The sequence below is a fragment of the Haliaeetus albicilla genome, chromosome 16, assembly GCF_947461875.1.
Source record: "Haliaeetus albicilla chromosome 16, bHalAlb1.1, whole genome shotgun sequence".
Lineage (NCBI taxonomy): Eukaryota > Metazoa > Chordata > Aves > Accipitriformes > Accipitridae > Haliaeetus > Haliaeetus albicilla.
Window position 1 is genome coordinate 26,367,124 of NC_091498.1, and position 18,745 is coordinate 26,385,868.

At 42.4% G+C, this 18,745-nt stretch overlaps 1 protein-coding gene across 1 annotated transcript in view; it reads left to right on the forward strand.

The window, feature by feature from the left end:
- LGR4 (leucine rich repeat containing G protein-coupled receptor 4) overlaps positions 1 to 18,745 on the forward strand; it is an 84,837-nt gene that overhangs the window by 401 nt on the left and 65,691 nt on the right. The window lies entirely within an intron of this gene.

Sequence of the window (18,745 nt, forward strand, 5' to 3'; positions counted from 1 at the left end):
ACGGGTGTGAGGCGGCCCGGCCCGGCCCGCGGGGGGCGGCCTGTGGGCAGCGGCGGGACCGGCCGGGCCGCACCACACGCAGGGCCCGGCCCCGCCGGGGCAGGTGAGGGCGGGGGGGGCCTGAGGCGGCACCTGGCCCCGGCCCCTGGGCTCCGGCCCCTGGGCTCCGGCAGAGCCCCTCCGAAAGCCCGAAGGGGTCGGCCTCGGGAGGTTGAAAAGGGCCGGGAGGGTCGGCGGGGGGGAGCTGCTCGGGGCCTGTGGGGATGAGGGGGGCGAGGATCGCGGTGTGGGGGTTTGGTGGGGTCCGGCTCAGTCCCGGTGCCGTCCTGAGGCGGGGGGGACAACCGCAGCCCGCACGTGTGTGTGCCTCTGCGCGACGTCCTCGCACCGAAGGCGCCTTTCTCTTCGGTTTTCGCCAGAAAACAGTCCCCAGGCTGGCCGGTGTTCTCCCGAAGTCGAGGCGTGTTCAGTCCGCAGCAGGCATAAATCCGGTTAAATTAGGATGCCTTCGCTTTTACGGAACCTCTCGGTGTGGGACGCGCAGCTGAACCCTGGAAAAAAACCCCAGCGTAAACAAGCCTCGGGAGCTTTGTCGAGTTTTGCTTGTGGACGGAGAAAAATACAAACTCTTAAAAGGCTTTCTGCGGTATCCTGTGGTGATATCGGAAAGCGGGCGCAAACTGGTGGATCTTGCGCTGAGTTTTGGTAACTGTAATAATAAAATTTTAATTGAAGAACGAACACTCCGTTCTGTAGAGACATGACCGAAGAGGGATTTGCAGCTTTCAATATGGTAGTTCTGCTAATCCACAAACCTGTTAAGTTTCACAATAAAACCTGTCAGTCTTGCCCCACTTCTCAGCAAAGATTTCACAGGCTGGAGCGAGGTCTTGTATGGGCCAGTGGTCAGGTCTGCTATTACTAAAGCTTCGCTGCGTTTACAACATACAATACAGAGCGTGCTACAGCAAATTATGGCGCGTGGTTTCAGATTGGGACTGAACTGCTGCGTTGTCAAAATACAGTAGTGGTGTGTGCCTTTGAAAATGCCACCTTTTTTTCCCCTCTTTGCCTGCGCTTACTTAATATGCAAAGAGAGTCTGATTCTTAGTTACTGGAGGTTTTGTTCACTGAGCAGGTTTCCAATTTCTGCTACCTGTTTGGATTGTTTTTTTCTTTCAATTGTTCGAGCTGGGTGGAGAAAGGTTACTGGGCCTTTTGCTTGTGTAGTACTTGATGAATGGCAAAAGTTACAGGTTTCAGTTGTTACCTGCGCTTAAATGTTTTGTTCCTTCTTGTGCTGGTACGGTGTTAGTGGGAGCCGACTTCACGATGGTTTTTCTGTGGCAGAAACGGTGTCTTGTGAGTGGTTCGGGTAGGGAGCCAGGAGCTGCCGTTGCGAAGCCTGGGACTTGCTGGTAAACTGTCTTCTCTTTCCTCCACAGATAAAACAGGGAAGTTACCCAATCTCATAGTACTTGAAGCCTGTCTGGTAAAAGCTGCACTTAAGCGCAAGGTTTTATGGCTACCACATTGTCTGGCTGTCTTGTAAAATGGGCTCGGTACATCCCTGCGTGTCTGCAACATGGCATTCATTGTCTAATGGGTACAAGTCGTCACAGCCAACACCCATTAGAGATAAGGTTGCCAAAGAGTTTCAGTTTGTAAGTTCTTCCTTACTGTGCAGGTAAATTTCCAGAAGCTGACTTAACACTTAGGGCAAAAGCGAGAGGAGATCTGCATGCACTTCAGCGTGTTTTGGGATGACTTTGTGTCGCTGTTGGTTTTGTTTCTTTAAACTCAAGCAGAAACTTTTAGCTCCCTCGTTCTGTGGCACTGAAGGATACTCTTGGTCCCTGTTTGTGTTTAGCTCCTGGTTCCTTATTTACTGAAGGAAAAAAATGGGTGACTTCTCGGCGCTTCTGAGCTTGAATAGTCTCGTGTTGTAGCAAGGCCACTGGAAGTTTAGGGTATGTAGAAAAGAGTTTCGTAGGCAATAGAAGACTCGTTTCTGACCTGCTTGGGCCGGGCAATGTATAGTTTTGCCAGAGAAGCTGAGTTGGCTTGTGTGGAGGAAAAAAAAAAAAGAAAATAAAATCACACCCCGTAGCTGACATGTTTGTGTCATGGCAAAGCGTCTTAGCTACGTGAAGAGCAGAAAGGTTTTCTATGCTTCGTGTCAGGCACTGTAACGATGCCAGGAAATCCCCTTAGCATTGCTACAGGGCTTTTTTTTTTTTCTTCTTTTTTTTTATTATAGCTATAGCAGCAGAGAGTCCGTAGCGTAGACATGGCTGAAGGAGTGTTACAAGTGATGTTCTGCAATACTAAAGCAAAGTTGTGCCCACATTTTGGCTTTGGCCAGGAGAGAGCAACTGAGGGAAAGTTGCTCACAACCCAAGTTGGCAGTGAATGAGTTTCAAGGCAGTTGAGAACCATGGAAGGGGGTTGATATTTAATTTTCATGACTTCTGTTTTCCTGCAGTCTTAATTTCTTTGCATTAATTTTAATAATTTAACATAACTTCCAAGGTGTATTTTTAAACTACAGCCACGTTTCTTGTGCTGTCACGAATGGTCAGGCAGCGATTTCTGTAGAGCCTCAAAAGCCTATCCTTTCAGATTCCCCTTCTCTTTCCTTATTTCTCTTTCTTCAGCTCTGGACTGATCTGCTGCTCCTTCCTTGCTTGCTGTGGTGGTTAGAAAGCTCCTCCAAACAGAGCAGACTTCTTTTTTTCTGTGGACCATGCATTGGGTAGACACTCCGCTGCATTCATTGCTGGCTAAATGTATTATAACCGTAGTGCTGGGGTGCAGGGAGGGAAGGACAGGGGTCATACTGGGGGGGTGATATGGTTACCGAAGTACAGTGTGGTCACGTGAGGGTGGTTGCATCAGACCGAGCAGCTTGGAAGGACGGAGTATCTGCTCATTACTTTTGAGTCATCAGTGTGCTTTGAGAGATGGAATTTGAATAAAGAAAGGTGAGTACGTCGTCCCAACCGCAGTCATCCTGGTGAAGAGATTTTGGGGAGATATACAAGTGGTTGGAAAAGAGAGAGGTGGCAGCACTAGATCCAGGCTCTCTGAGGGGCGGGAGGGGAGGGGATGGGATGGATGGGAAGGAACGCAGAGGGAGTCAGGAGGACATGACCAGGGATAATTACTTGATACTTTTACTGTAGGCGGCCATTTGTTCTGTATAATTTAGGTAGGTGTTTATGTAACTCTTAATTACCAGCTGCCTGTTTTTCTGTTTATGAAGGTTGTGATTTTGCTTTGTTGCAAAATAACTGTCGTCTAGCAAGTTGAGATGCCTATGCAAGAAAGTGAAAATGTTGTTTGTTTGGGTTTTTTAATCAGTGCAGTACACTCCTGATCTTTGCTATGATATTTCACGTGCCATGTGCTAGAAAACATCCATGTTAGTGGAAGAAGGTTTTGGTAGGGCATACTTGTACTTGCGTTTCTCGTGGTTGTTGTCAGTTTGAGAACTCAAGTTCTAGTTTCGGGGGTTTAATACTTGTGTGAGTCTTGTGCAGGAGACAAAAAGCAGATAATTCTAGATAATGACTTTGGAGCCATCTTACGTGGGCCTGGCTGTTCTAGGGGCTTGCCTGACAACCATGAAGAATGTAGTCGCTTCTCAGTGCCTGCAGTTATATTTTGGGCACTTGAAATACGAAAACAGTACAGATAATTTTCCTTCTGGTGCTTCTTGTTTGTATTTTCAGGGAATGGCAGAGTCCCTTGCTTTAATTTTTCCTTTTTTGAGTTGTGAAGGGAGGGCTTGCAAGTCCTGGCTGCCCTAGAGGATAGAACTTCAGGATGAAATGATCATCTTGATCTTTTGTTTTTTTTCTTACTCACTTAACCTAATACTGACTGTTTTTCTGTGTGCTGTGTAAGGCACTAGCTTTGTAAGGTCAAGATGTAGTAGTTGAGAAGGATCCTTTTTTTTACTTGTTTCATACCACAGGTTGCTTCAGCAATTGCGGAGAGTCTTCTTTTCAGCATGCAGACTGTCTGGAAATACCTACACTGTCTCACGCTTGAGTTTGAGTCAGATGTCCTGCTCCGTTTACGTATAAATGGCAAAATGATACGGTTCTCTTTGGATTCAGCAGAGCTTGCATGTTTTTGTCTTTTCATCTGGCGCTTTTATTTTTTGTAGAATGGCGATGAAACGCACTAGGTAGATGTGAAATGTCATCCTCTAATATGTCCGGTACGAACACGCAGGTATTTAGCATCCCACTATGGTCAGATAAGCACAGTAAGGACCTGGCTGAGGTTTTGTGAACGCTGTCTAGCAGAGTTATTACGGTGAAAAGTAAAGATGTCCAGACATGACCTTGAGTCTGGAAAATGTAGCGTAATTGCAGTCCTCCTGAGATAGAAAAGCCTTATCTAATTAGAGGTTTGAAGGTTTTACAGTTACACCGTTTAGTTTTTTATTTGCCTATGCCACATGCTGGTGATGTGATGGCAAGTAATAAAAGGCTTATTCTGTCTTTTTAAAAGCATGCTTTCCATACTTCTTTTGGAAAGACAAGGTCATATCATTTTAATATGAATATTCCTATTAGTCGGCAGAAACGTGTTAGATTTGTACAGGCCTGAGAAATCCCATGGGCAGGGAGGCGACTTGAGTTTGCTGGTGCAGCATCCAGTGCCTGGCGACTGGACCAGAGCCCAGGGTCTCCAGTGGCAGTCTGTCCAGCAGATTTTGCCCAAGGATTGGAGTCTTTATGATTCATTTTAAACTGGCTGATTTGTCCGTTGGTCTTGTAAAAAAAAAAAAAAGTAGACACTTTTAGGTAGTGCACAGAAAAGTGAAGTTGTTGTTTCAAAGTTTGTTAAATATTTTTACCCTTTTTTATGTTCTCTATTGGCAGCAAATTTGGTGTTTTCCTCTTTTCCTTTTATTCCTCCCTCCAGAAAACGCAGTGCCCTGCCATAGCATGTAATTTGTCAGGTATTTGGCATTTATTTTGTACGTTGAGCCCTTTTGTATCAGCAATATGTCATTTCTCGTTTGATGCTTACTGGCAGAGGCTCGTAAGTGTGATTTTGGGGAATAAATGCTAAGATAAGTCTGCAGCATGGAAAAAAACTTGGACTTTAGTGTAAGCAAGTTTATGCTAGTAAATAATTACCTTTTCAGTTCTTGAGAGGAATTTACTAGTAACTATCTGCTTGAGATGGAAAATATGGAAGCTGTAATATAAGGACTGAAAAACAAAACAAAACCCAAAGAAACCTCCTCCGCAAGGATCTTTATTTGTTTTGTATTCTACATCTAAGCCAGCAATTTTTGCAGAACACAAGCTCTTATTTACCCAGAGAAAATTACTGGCCTAGATTTCAGAAGGGCTGAGCACCCATATCTCATTTTAGAGAGCATGGGAGCTGCGGGGCTCCGGGAGCGCCTCTGAATGTCAGAGACCCTCCTCTCCCTTCCCTCCTCTTGGCCACCCTTGTGCTTTTCCTGAAAGCTTGTTCCTAAATATGGTCCTCTTTTTGGGAATGGGCCAGGAGCTGATGTTGTGTTTATGTTCTGGAGGATTTGCCAACAACTCAGGTTTGCCTGCTCCTTGTTTTGCAAACAAGCGAGGGAGTGAAATGGATGGGGCTGGTTAGCTTCAGCACGGCCACATGGGACTTCATGGCCAGCAGTTATTCTATTAAGGGATGAATGTGTTTCAGGCAGCAGCTCTGTGCTGCCAAGTTGTGGTTTTGGGGTTCTTTACGGAAGAAGCAGAAAGTCAAAAATAGCTTGAGGAAGGATTAGAGAGATTTGTGTGATCCTAGAAATAGGAGACAAAGGTGGGAGAAGGTGTGTAAGAGAGGGTGAGAGGAGAAGAAACCATCCCTATTTGAAGAAACCTGTAAATTGAGGCAACAGAGATTTAAAAGTTACAAGGCCTCTGCTAACAGAGGTATGAACAGCATTTCATGGTTGAGAGGTCCCTGGCCATCCTCCCCACCCGGGAGACTCACCATCTGCTGTAGCAGTGACCTAGGATTTTGCTACAAGGAAGTATTCTTCTGCAGTTTTTCATACCTGCCTTTCGGGTACCGCTGCCGTTTTCTGATAAGATGTTCTCAAACGTTGGTCTGAAAAGAGATTTCTGATCATGTGATGTTGGTTCTTAATGCTTTCCCACCGCCAGCTTGCCCTGCACAACGCATTTGGAATCGTGGAGGTAGCCGTTGGTATTTCCTTTGCTGATAGATGGGCAACCGGTTCAGTTGATGTGGAATTGCGTGCAGCGGTGGGTGTTACAGTGGCTCACACGGAGGAGAGCGGGATCTTGGCGTTACTGTATAGATAGCTGTCCTCGCTGTAAACATGTTTGAAAGCCTTTGTTTTTGAATCAGGCCCAGATTTATTCAATTTTGTGTTCCAAATAGAGCTGGTATGTCCAAATCGGAAAGATCTAGCACTAGATGCATGAGTGCCTGGAAAGCGTAATTAAATCATGCAGAAACGGCATGTGATCTACCTGGCAAAGCAGTTGACCTTTTTGCTTTTTTTTTTTTTTGCTTTAAAGTGCTGAGTTACTGCAGCTGTCAGTGAGTTCCACTGAAGTTGAAAGTTTCCAATATTTTCAAATCGTATGTCATTTATTTTAAAATACATAGTTGAAATAGCAGAATGCATTTTATTGTACTGCTGAATGATTTAACTGTTAGAGGATTGTGACAAGGTCAGAACTTTCCACTTCCCAGAAACACATTACTGTCGCTGAAAGCTTAGGGGAAATCTGTATTTGAGCTTTACCCTGAATTTGAAAGCACATTCTGCATACAGCCAGTCAGCTTATATTATTGATGATATACATCTTTTACGAAACAACAGAGGGGACTGTAATGATCTCAAAAATAACAGTTTAAAGTAGGTGTCTGTAAACTATTGTTGAATCGGAATATATAACAGCTAACTGATGGCATTATGCATAATGTCAGTCAATGTGATAACATGTTTTAAAAAATGTAGATAGCTATTTTTGAACAGGTGATACCGATGTATATTCCCTGGTGGACTGGGGTCTGACACCTGTGAGGGATGTGTTTGGTTTTGGGAAGTAAGAATATCCCTTCATGATTTTTTGTCAGCCTCGTTTTCCTGGTGTGGTTTTTTATATTTGGTGTTTATACTTACTGAGTTGTAGGGAAGTCATATTTTTCTTAGGTGGCCTGTTTCAGTCATACAGTGTGTTTTGGAGTTAGTGAAACTTTGTTGGCTAAGCTTTGGGCATTAATTTTTTTTATACCTATTAAAAAGTATATTATTCAATATATCTTGTTTAATCAATGTCTTCTCAAAGGAAGAATGATCTTCATAGCGTGGTAGAAATAAAAATGCATTCCTTAGGCTTCTGTGTGCTTTTTGCATTTCTATTTGACGAATACAATTCAGTAAGGAAACCTGTAAAGTAAGGAGCATGTGGAAGATAAGAGCAATATGTTTTTTGACTACTGAAGAAAGTTTCTCCTGTTTCTCAAGTGATAGCAGTTTTAAATGTAGCCGGTTGGTTGTTGGTATAACATGTGATAGCTCTAAAACGTGTAAGGTCTGTTGCTGAAATTCGATGCTCAGTGTGCATCAGTGTTAGATTGTTTTGTTGATGTTGTTCAAATCTAATATTGATAAATACGGAGGTAATTAAAAAATCTTGTTTTATAACTTTCTTACCTGTAGGTAATTCAGACAGTGCTTGGTGATTTTTGACAACTCGATCTCAAGACTTTGGCACAGTGAAGATGTAATTGGAGTAATTTTTGAGTCTGAAATTTTTTTGGTGTTTTTTGATCTGAAGTTAAGAAAATATTGAAGTTAATTCTTTCCTTTGGGGTAACAAAACTATTACAAAGCGTAAGAACTCTATCACTTTTTTTTTAAATACAGTAACTAACTCCTGTAAGCTTTGCCTTAAAAATGCAGGAGGAGCCTCAAACTATCAACATGGTCTGGAAGAAGGGATAGAAATTAAGCAGAAGATGCTGTCTTTGGGGCAGAAAAAAAGACTTTAAAATTTTTTTTTTTTCTCTCTCCAAAGAGAGCAAGTGCTAATTCTTTATCCTGAGGAAAAAACGAAGAAAAATCTGAAGTCAGGTGAAGTTGTTGAGAGTGCTCCTAAGAGCGCCCTGAGAAGTCAGGCCCTCAGAGAGTCAACAGCTGTCTTTGCAGCTCTCAGTTGAGCATTTTCTTACTAAAAGATAAAGGCTTTTTTTTAAAGTGGTGTTCCTCCTCCTTTTTTCTCTCCAACCAATCCTGGAGGAATGCTAGGTCTTGCAAGGACTTTCTTTGCCCTAAAATTTTTGAGCAAATGTGTTTGGACTTTTAAATGGTACACAATTAGCAATGAATCATAAATGGATGTGCAATTTCAGAGGTATGCAGGGAAGGCCTAAACCTGTTTAATTTAGCTTAATAATGCTGCAAATGCAGTTGTGTATTTTATAACCTTGTTCTGTGAAAACGTGTTTTTGTTTGGGAGTTTTCCCATTACCTTCTTGACATCTGCATGGTTACAGATGAATAGCCTGACCCAGTGCCCCGGCGGGGAGAGCGGCGTGGCTGTACTTTCAATAGGCATGTCACTGACAAAGGAAACATATGGAATATTTCACTCCCCTCTTTGCAAGCGGTGTACAGGGCTGTAAGGGCAGAGGGCTTCAGGCTTCATGCTAGATCGGTAAGCTAGCCACAAGGCTTGCCGCTTTGCGTGGTGCTGTGTTTTGCCATGGGACCAGAACCCCAGCTGTAGAGCAAAGCCATTTTGGCATTGCCATTTTAATAATGTGACCACACAGTAGAGTTCACCGTGGTCGCGTTTCCTTTTTTCCCCCGATACGTGATACTACGCGAAGTTTTTTTCTCAACCGTTTGGGCACTGTGGTGGCGGTTGGTATTTGGTGTTCAGGAGGTGCGGAAGATGTGAGCGCAGATGCGAGGGTCCCATTGGAATGTGCCTTGGGGTCTATCTCCTGCCATGCCCATTACTTCCCCTTTCAGAGCACAAAATGGGACCAACTGTTCCCTGTCATCCAAACAGGACACCGCAGTGTGTTAGCTTGTCAAGTGAGAGTTTGTTTTTCCTGCAGGCAGGGCTTTGGGTTTGCATCAGGAAAGCAGGGACAGTCTGCTCCTGTTGCAGCACCACCTGGGAGGAGAAGATGGTGCGAGTCAGGAGAAGATGTTTGGGGAAGCTTGCTGCTCCATGTTTCTCAAAAGGATTTGGTGGTGTCCAGCTTCAATCCTTCCTTCGTTGCTAAAATTTCATGTAAGGAGTGTCCTTTTTTCATGCCTTTTCACTCCTAAAATTTCATGTAAGGAATGGCTGTCTTTTTTTAAAATTCCTTTTCATAACTCTTACTTCAGAAGTTTCCTTACTGTTTTTCTAAATGTTGGTCTGGAACAGTAGCAGATGGAGTTGGTTCATCTGGAAAAGTGAAGGGACTCTGAAACCTGTGACTTTGGTGTGCAGGCCTCTCTCTTTATGGCAGAGGTTCTTTCTGTGTGGAAACCTGCCTGGTGTTCTTCACTTGGCAGAGCTGGTGGATCTGGCCCTCGCTCAATTCTTGTACGTAAAAGCTGTGAAGGAGCCATCTTCTTTTTCAGGTGCTATGGTTGGAAGCCCTAGAAATGTGTTGGGTTGTTCAGTAGGGGAAACCTTGCCCAAACTGAGAAACATGCTTGTGGCTCTCTCAGCAGTTCTCTGAGCTGCTCCTGCAAATTGGGAGCCCTTGAACCTACTGAAGGGAGCCCATGCTGTTCGGAAGATTGATGCATTTAGGCCAAGACTTACACGTTCTTTAAGGGAATTTTGCAAAGCTGCCGCCAGCAGCAATCTACAACTCCTTGTTCATCTCTTTTAGTTGCAGTTTCACTCAAGTGGCTACCCTCTTGGGGCACTAAATGCTCACCCTGCTGTGTTTCCTCTGGGTATTTCCTTGGGGTCTTTGTGATCTTCATGGAATTAGAGGGAGACAGCTGAGCTGGGGAGAGAAAAGGATACGGCCTTTTGTAAGGGGCCCTACTTTGAGAACATAGTTGCTGGTGGTTTGGACTGGGACAGGCTTCTGCCTTTTGGTACTCTTTTACCGCTGTTGGTTTTAACACGTGGGTTTAAAGGAAAAAAAAAAAAAAAGAAAAAAAATGTATGTGCTAATATTGACCAAACTGTTAATATTTTACAGAACTAGTGTGAGTCTTGCTAGGTGTCGAAAATCCATGTCTTTTCCAAGGGCAAATCTGCTGGCTCTGTGCTAAGTGTTTAGTGGAGGCATTAAATCTCTTCAATATCCAGGTGAATTAATCATTTATTTAGAATTGATTTGCTCTTGCTTGACATCTCATTTTCAAAAATTTCAACTAGTTTGTTTACATGTTGTTTTTTTTAACCTGCTTCCTGCAAAGACAGTTCTCTAGTTTCCAGACCAAAAACGTACAGTATCTTGATGTTTAGGAGTTTTAAGCAGGTTTTGATTTGTTTTGAAGATAATAAATGGCAGTCGTTTATTGCTTCAGCAGAAGCCTCTGCAACTGTGCAGCAAGGCCAGTTTTTCCTCCTTAAAAGAAAATCTTTTTCAACTCTCCCAAGTGATTGTGCCAGTGAAATAAATGTACAATGTGTTCAAAAGAGAAGGCTATTGTTTGAACAATAACATATCAGAAATCCTGCCTAAGTGTAGGACTGCTTGCAGTGTCATTGTCTCTCCGCTCATCTAAGATAATTTTTTTTGCCCTAATAACTAACTGCGTTGATGGGAGAAGTTCTGTAACATACATCAGATAGATGCTTATTTCCAAATACCCTGGATGTTTATTTCGCTGAATATATTCCCTGTTTCCTTCAGGCAAAGAGCGTCACCTGGTCCCAGTTGATTCAGTGCCATCAGGAATAGAGAATAGTGGAATAATAACATAAAAAAAAAAAATTCATTCTTAATGCCATTTTTCAGCGAATTGGCCCCAGCGAATTTGGTGTCTGGTCTGATTTATTTTACTATGAAAAGGTCAGGCTGATATTGTAGGCCATTTTGCTGTGCAGATTGCTCTGCCTACCAGTTTGTCCTTAGGCATCTTCAATGGGAATAGACATCTTCTGTTTCATCTCTGTCCTGCAAGTGCCTGGCAGGAGACACGGCTTGGGGCTTGCTCCTCACTCGCAGTTTGTATGGAGCTGCTGAGGCCCTTTGGGCTTTTCTGTATAAGGTATTTGGGAGGGCTGGGGGAGCTTTTTTGATCCTTGACTGCTTACTGTCTTAATGTCCGTGCCAGACTAGTACTTTTTGCCTGTGTGAGCTTTGTTACCATAATAAATATAACTGAAACAAATGCTTCAAACTGTAAGGAATGTAATGTGCAAGTAATCACCAAGCTGAGAATTTCTGTCGTGCCATGGCAACATGAAATCTTCCTCCGTGAACTTCACTTGTGCCAGCGGAGAATACATAGCTATAAATGTGTCACAATATGGAAGGGCAATATAGTTCACGTGCTTTGTTTTCCTGGTGACTGTGGGATGCGTACTTGACCGCTTGGGCCATGCCTGTGCTGTCCGATAGCCTGCTTGGCCAGAATACATGCACTGCCATAGGTTCCTGTTGTCCTTCTGGTTTGGGGCTGTTTTATAGAATACCATGCAAACCGGCAGACGTTTGTGGCTGTCTCTGTTTTGCTATGTCTGTTAAAACCGTGTTATGCTCACTGGAGTCCCCCCATTTGTTGAGAGTACAGTTGGAATTTGATCTTTTTTTCTGCAATATTGGAGCAGTAAATACTTGCTGTGGCAAGAATGGGTATGGAGCCACCTACATGGAGCTGGGTCTGTTGAGTGGCTAAACAAGCAACAGGTATTCTATTCTGAACTTTAGCTGGCTTTTTAAAATAAGAGCTTCTGCCTTTTTTTCCTGACCTGTTTGGTACTGCAGCGTTCAGGACTGACAGCATCACTGAGGAGTTATCCCTGTTGGAGTACTGTTCTTCAACAGCCACTAGTTGAACACAGGAGTTTCACTGATAGCTCCTGTGCGACCAGTCCCTGCTTGGTTTTTCACATCTTGGAGGTACTGGGGAAACTGAGGGTTCTATGTGGTGTTTGATATATGTACATTTAAAACAAAACAAACAACCCACTTCTTTTAAAAGACGTTACATTAGTTGCATTGTGCTGTTACAGAGAAAAAGGACAAGAAGTATGTAGTGCCTACAATCACTCATCCCACGTGCTAAGTAAGTTTTAATTGTTGGTGCCCTTCTTAGACTACTATGTCAAATTGAAAAGTAGCTTCTGATTTTAAGAGAACAAGTGAATCACAGTGTGAATCAACAGTGAAAATGTAGAGGTATTTCTTCGGTATTACAAAAGTCCTTTGCATCTCTGATTTAAAGAAGGAAAATCCACTGAGTAGTAGCACCCTGCTTCAGGATTTGAGCCCTGCCTGTATGTTTGCATTGCAGGGCAAGCCTGGTGTATGATAGTGGTTAGGTTCCCTGCCCAGACACCATTCTTTTTAGTTCTGCTGTACATCAGTGGAAATCTGTTGGTGTGTAGAGATATCCAGTTTTGAAAGTTAATCCAAGGACTTTGCGAAAAGGGTTAAGTGACAAGTTACAAAGTTTTAAAAGTTTGGTAAAGGAAGCAGAACAGTGCTAGCAGATGCTTCATTTGAGGCTGATAGCAGATCTCGTAACAATTCATACCTGCAAAATTATTGGGAAAGCCTTAAGGTCTGGCTACGTTACACATTTTGCTTCTCTCCTTTCGGAGCTCAAACACACAAGCATGGCCCTAGATGAGATCGCTTCTTAACCTGTCATTATGAAGTAGTCTCTCTTTGGTTTAGATCTCCCTGAAGCGCATAGGATGTTAGAAATACGGAGTGTTGCTCCGCAGTTGCTTTATACTTTAAAAGCAGTTAGCATATAGTATATTTTCAGAGAATATATGCAGATCATCCAAGAAGCTTCAGCAAATAACAACCAAGAGTGTGTGCGATTAAAAACACCCATCTTGTCAGCATCAACAGTGCATTGCTGATGTCTTAGAAAGGCTCTTTTCCCCAGATATGCAACTCAGAAGCTCAGAAGGAGGAGATTCTGTTACAGCTTTTCTTCACCAGCTTTTCAGGGTTGTGCAAATGACTTTCATTAAGTTTTCACACAATAGCCCAAGGCTTTTGAGGAAGGACTAGACTAGAAACTCATCGCGCTTATTGCCATATGTTGCATTCATTTAGACAAGGCAGTTTCCAAAACACCGTGGTGGTCGAAGCACAAGAGGCATCTTAAACATTGAAAATCTTGCTCATATTTTAAGCATTTTTAACTGTTAAAAAGATATTATCTGCGGAGAGATTAATGAGCAATAAGCAAACTACGTTGGATCCAGACTTGCAGAATGCAGTTTAACTGCTGTAGTTTCAGCACACTCATTTAATTACTGGGTTACTGAACCTTTTCTCCGCTGTGGGGGGGTATGTGTGCGTGTGTGTAGGGGAAACATGTACATTTATACAAAGAACCGTGAATGAAGTTTGGGGATACTGCCTTCGTGCTGCCTAAACAATCCCGCTTTAGGTTACCCCCTGCCTTAATTTCTTTTCAAGAAGATTGTAGATAGGTCTTGCTATCGCTTACACTCGATTACTTCAGTGTTCACTTCCCCTATGTGATTTAACATGCACAAGCTTAATTATTCTTTTCTGGCCTAGGGAGAGATTTCCTTCCAATAATTACCTTCACTGCCCTTTACCCTTCTGCACATTAGTTTGTTTGGAGAAACGTAGTTGCTCGGTAAGCAACTCCAAACAAGGCAGTGCCTGGAGCTGTCTTGGAAAGATAATTTATGCCTTTTACATAGCACGATGTTAAGCTTCAGTTTGCTGAAACTCAACTACTAGATGTACTGAATTAGCAAGGTCTAAATGTTTCTCCCTTAACTAAAGGTGGTACGAGTTCAGCAGAAAAGCACCAGTTTACACCACACATCGATTCTGTAGTGGGGCAATACAGGTAGAAAGGAAAGGACATTTAAGTTAGCAAATAACATCCATTAATTCAACCATTTCTTTCTACTAGCAGCTCTTGTTTAGTCATACACTATTTAAATGTCAAAAGAGAATGACTCCTTATGAGATGAGTGTGATGCAATGCTGCCAGACTGATTGCTCCTGTGATAGCAAAGAAATACATATTTAATCTTGTGGAAATTTCTCAGGATTATATCCGTAGGATTGCTCCTCATGCTGTCCTTCCTAATACGTAGTATGGAGAAAAGAAAACACGAATAGTAAAGACCAACATGAATAAAGTGCATAAATTCTTTGTTAAAATCTTTTTTATTTTAAGTCAAAAGTAGTTAGAGGAGGTACAACTGATCATTTCGTGGAATGGGTGGTACAGAATTAGTTCTAAAAGCTTTGTCTTCTGCAACTTGTATTAATCTGCATGCTGTACAAAATACAATCTGATATGTCAAAGGGATAGGGATGCTTCATTCTCTACCATGTTTACTGTAAATAGTCCTTACATTATTATAACTATTTTGTGGTAAATATAATGAAAAGTAGCAAAAGGTTCCATTTGTCTTGGACCTCTGAATATTTAGTGCTGTTATTAAGATGGAATAATTATTTAACTCTACGATTAATTACACAGTAACAGTATGCAATAGTAATAGTCTTCATGTGTGTATGTGGACAAAATAAACTTTTGAACATGACAAAGCTATGTATGATTTTAAATTACACTGCCTTCTTCATTATATCCTGATGTTTGCTTGAACACAGGCAAAAAGTGATCATGTTTTGAATGTTTTCTCACCTTTTCTTTTAAGGTAGTCTCTTAAAGCTCTAATCTCTGATCTGTTGCGGGATTACTTGTCCCTCAACTAAAAGTTAAAATAAATTACTACATCTGCTTTATACTTTTCAGATTTGGTAGCAAATATAAGATGTGTTGGTATTTATTGTGGGATGTGACACCATAATTGCAGAGCATTACTTCATTTCTGGTAGCTTAAATATTGTTGTTAATAGGTGTATTGTTATTAAAAATGAAAAGAGGATATGGTTTGCCAGTTTCAGTAAAAACCTTTTCACCATCTCAACTTTGAGGGGGTTAATTTTTTTTCTTCACAATTCTGCTGGTGATAGATTGGAAAAATTGACGTGTTGATGGTAGTAAATGATGAAATCGGTAATGGGGAAAACAGGGTGTCAGTAGCACTAAGGTGTCCATATTAGGGGCAGGTCTTGAGCTGCATGGCAAGTTTTACTGGCCCCAGTTTACAGATTCAGTAAAACCCATAGTCTTTCAAGGCAGAAGAAACCGGACTTCTTTGAAACAAGTGAGAACAAGAAAAACCAGCTCTTTTTATTAATGGAGCTTGGGAGGGGTATTCTTTGTCCATCTTGCATCCATTAGAGTTGTCTTCACTGCAACATAGGTTTATACATCAAAAAGGAATTTACATTGACTGGTGGCCTTTAGCTAAGAGCTAGAGTGTTTCCTTGCCTATAGGGTAGCTCTGATGAAGTAAAACTATGCCTATGGTTGTGGTGTGGAGATAGCCAAGGAGACAAGGGTTCACGAACCCAGTTTGCTTCTTGGAGTTCGTCTGTAAAATCCATATTGCCGGAAAGATACATGTGCTATTTCTGTCTACAAGCAGGCTAGAGATATGGGCGGATTAGTTGATTGCCTTTTGTGGGTCTCTTGCTTTTCCATCACACATGCATTAGATGTGTTGATGTATAAAATTGATCCTACGTACATGATTAAACTTGACAAGCCTTAATCTCTGTTGCTAAGAGTGTGGGTTGGATAGTTAATGTGGTAGGTCTTTGTTTTTCATGTAAATACTTGTAATGTTCTGTTTGCATTAAGTATGCTGGTTTTTTTCTTGACAGTTTAGTGATTAAAATCTATTCAGTTTTAAATAGGTGTAGTCATGTAAATCCTGAGAACAGAGTTAAACTGAAGAGAGAACTTAACCTCTTCAAGAAAATTACTAGTAAAAAGCGCTTCTTTGACCTCTTATTTATAATGACGAGCGTTGGCTATCAGGTTTTTTTTGGCTGAGGGTTTCTGTGAAAGATTCCATTTGCTTGTATACCTTTTCCTTAAAAAAATTTTTTATTGGTTTATATTCTTGGGTCAGCAGTGGTGAGGAGTAGTATTTTTATTCATGTTAGGGCGGAATCCAGAAGTCCAGAGCTGTACGACAAAATTTGGTTAGCACAACTATCCAGTTTGGCCTGCGATTCCTAACCAGCGAAGTCATGCTGGCTAGTGCCTCTGATGTTTGGACTGTTTTTTGGGGGGGGTTGTTTGGTTTTTTTGGTGTTGTCTTTGTTTGTTTAAGACCATAGCAGTTTAGGTACTGAGATACCCATCCTGGACGCTGAGCCATACAACTAGTAAGAGGCAAGCCTTACCCTTTGCGTGTGCTACTGGGAGCTGTGTCTGGGGCTTTGGGGGCATGGGAGGGGCTAGGTTTTGTTTTGCTTTTTTTCATTATATTGCTGTGGCATATTTTCACGTTGTATTGCAGTGTTATCAGATACTCACAATATGAGTTTGGATTGTAGCTGATGCACTTAAGATGACATTTCATGCTCGTTTTCAGAATTCAAATTACTTTTCTTGCTCTTTGCTGCTGGAGAGGAGTCCCTCCTGAACTGCTGTGGTAAATAATCACAGAAATTGTCAATAGTATAACAGAACTTGAGAGCAAACTCCTGCTTGATCGATGTTGAAGCTCTGTCAAGGTCAGTGATACAGCACGTTCTGATAAAGGCTTGTGAACAGGCTTTCCAAAAATGTGTGTTTGGGGTTAGGCCTTCAAAGCCATGTCATGCAGACATTGTCTTTTTGTTTTCTTATCTTTTACTACAGTTACATCGTGTTTTCTTGTAGTAGGAGGAAACAGGAACACTGTATAGGACAGGTGATAGTCATGTATTATTTGCTGGGGCCTTAATTCAGTGGTCTAAGGTAAGACTAGAAGAGATTTTGGTGTATAATACCTAAATAGGGAGTCTGATTTTTTGAAAAGCAAAATCACTGAGTACTGCTGCTAGATTACCATTCCTGAAAGGCAAGTTACTTCCTTGACTGTGTGAATTACAGATACAAGCAGCTAACTCTTTGGTATATTTTTAAAAAAATTAATGAAAAAAGGTCTAAGCAGATTGATACCCAGTTGCATTTTGCCTAGATGCATGCAGTCTTTATAGCAAGCGGTGCTTGTTAAAGAATGCCTGCTGGATACATAGGTAGTGTAGAGAGGAGGATTTTAAACCATTGCTTTTTGTGTTCGTTCAGATTGGTGGTAGCAATAAAAACGTCTTTGTTCTATTCTCTCTTCGTGTTGTGTGGGGTTTCTGTCAGTCATAAAAAGGCCATGCCCGTTTTCTTGCAGGGGAGAGAGCGTTTTGGAGACTACCAGAGCCTCAGCCTGTGGTTCTTTGACGTGAAAAATACCCTCTGCTAATGATTTTGGTAGTTTTGGGCTGCACCTTCTATTGCTGGGCCGGTCTCCTGCGAGGAACCATATGCCGCCTTTCACAGGACAAGGACATTTACAAGACAATGGAGAGAGACAGCGGCACGCTGGAGGGGCTGGACGGTCCCTGGCCGGGTGATGGCTTTGTTAGGTGGTGGTTGTACCTGATGTTCACCACCCACCCCTGCACCCGTTGCCCCACGCACTGGGTGCCCCACAAAAAACCAGCCGCCGCGTTAGTGTGCCGCTCAGGCTGGTTTGCGGTGGGAAAGGACTAGATGACTAGGTTTCCCCAAACTAGCCTGCACCTACGAGGGTGATATGTCAATGGTGTTTTCTTAAAACGCTTTTGTTTCCCCGTTCGTGGCTGGGGGCCGAGTCCTTCAAGAAAGGAGCCGCTCAAATATCGTTTGCTCAAACGGTGCAAGTTTCTATACCGTTTCTGTTAAGCAGAGACCGCCCGTGCTGCTGAAAAGCAGAGGTAGTCCTCAAATGTCCCGTTTCATATACAAACATCGATATTGCATCAGTTTGGCTGTAAATGACGGAGTGCAGATTACCTTCACGTATATTAAATGCGAGCAGATATTTACTTGTACGCGAGGCCACTAAACCAGCAGGGTCTATACCTTAGCCTTCACAAGCTCTGATTTTCAGACAATGCCAGTGCGTCATGTGCAGTCTCAACAAATTAGTTCCCTGCGTTACGCGGTCCTTTCTCAGCTGTCTGCTCCAGGATGCCCAGGGATGTTTCATCAACATGCGCTGTTCCGCTTGCCTTCGTTTGGGAGCTGCTGGCTTGCGATGGATTTGGGCGAGATGTTGTAGTTATGCCAGGTTTACGACCGCCTGTATTTATTTTTTTCCTTGACTTAGCAAGGGATGTACAGCAACGTGCGGGCACAGTAAGCTTGAACTTCTTTTTATTGATGATAATATTTAAAAGCTAAAATGTAACAGTATTTCAGTTGTGAATACATGGAAATTGTGTGTACTGCTTAATGTGTTTCAGAAATCCCTGTTACTTTTCTTCCTTAAATACAAGAAAACAGGCGTGTAATGCCTCATTGAAAGAAGCCTGTAGGGGTGCTTTGTGAGGGTCTTAATTAAGGGCTTTGAAAGACTAAACAAAAGGAAAAAGAAAATGCTACAGGGTTATTGTTATTCCAGCCCATTGGCTCAGGGAGCTGACCATCCATTGGTGCCTTCTGTCCATTTGG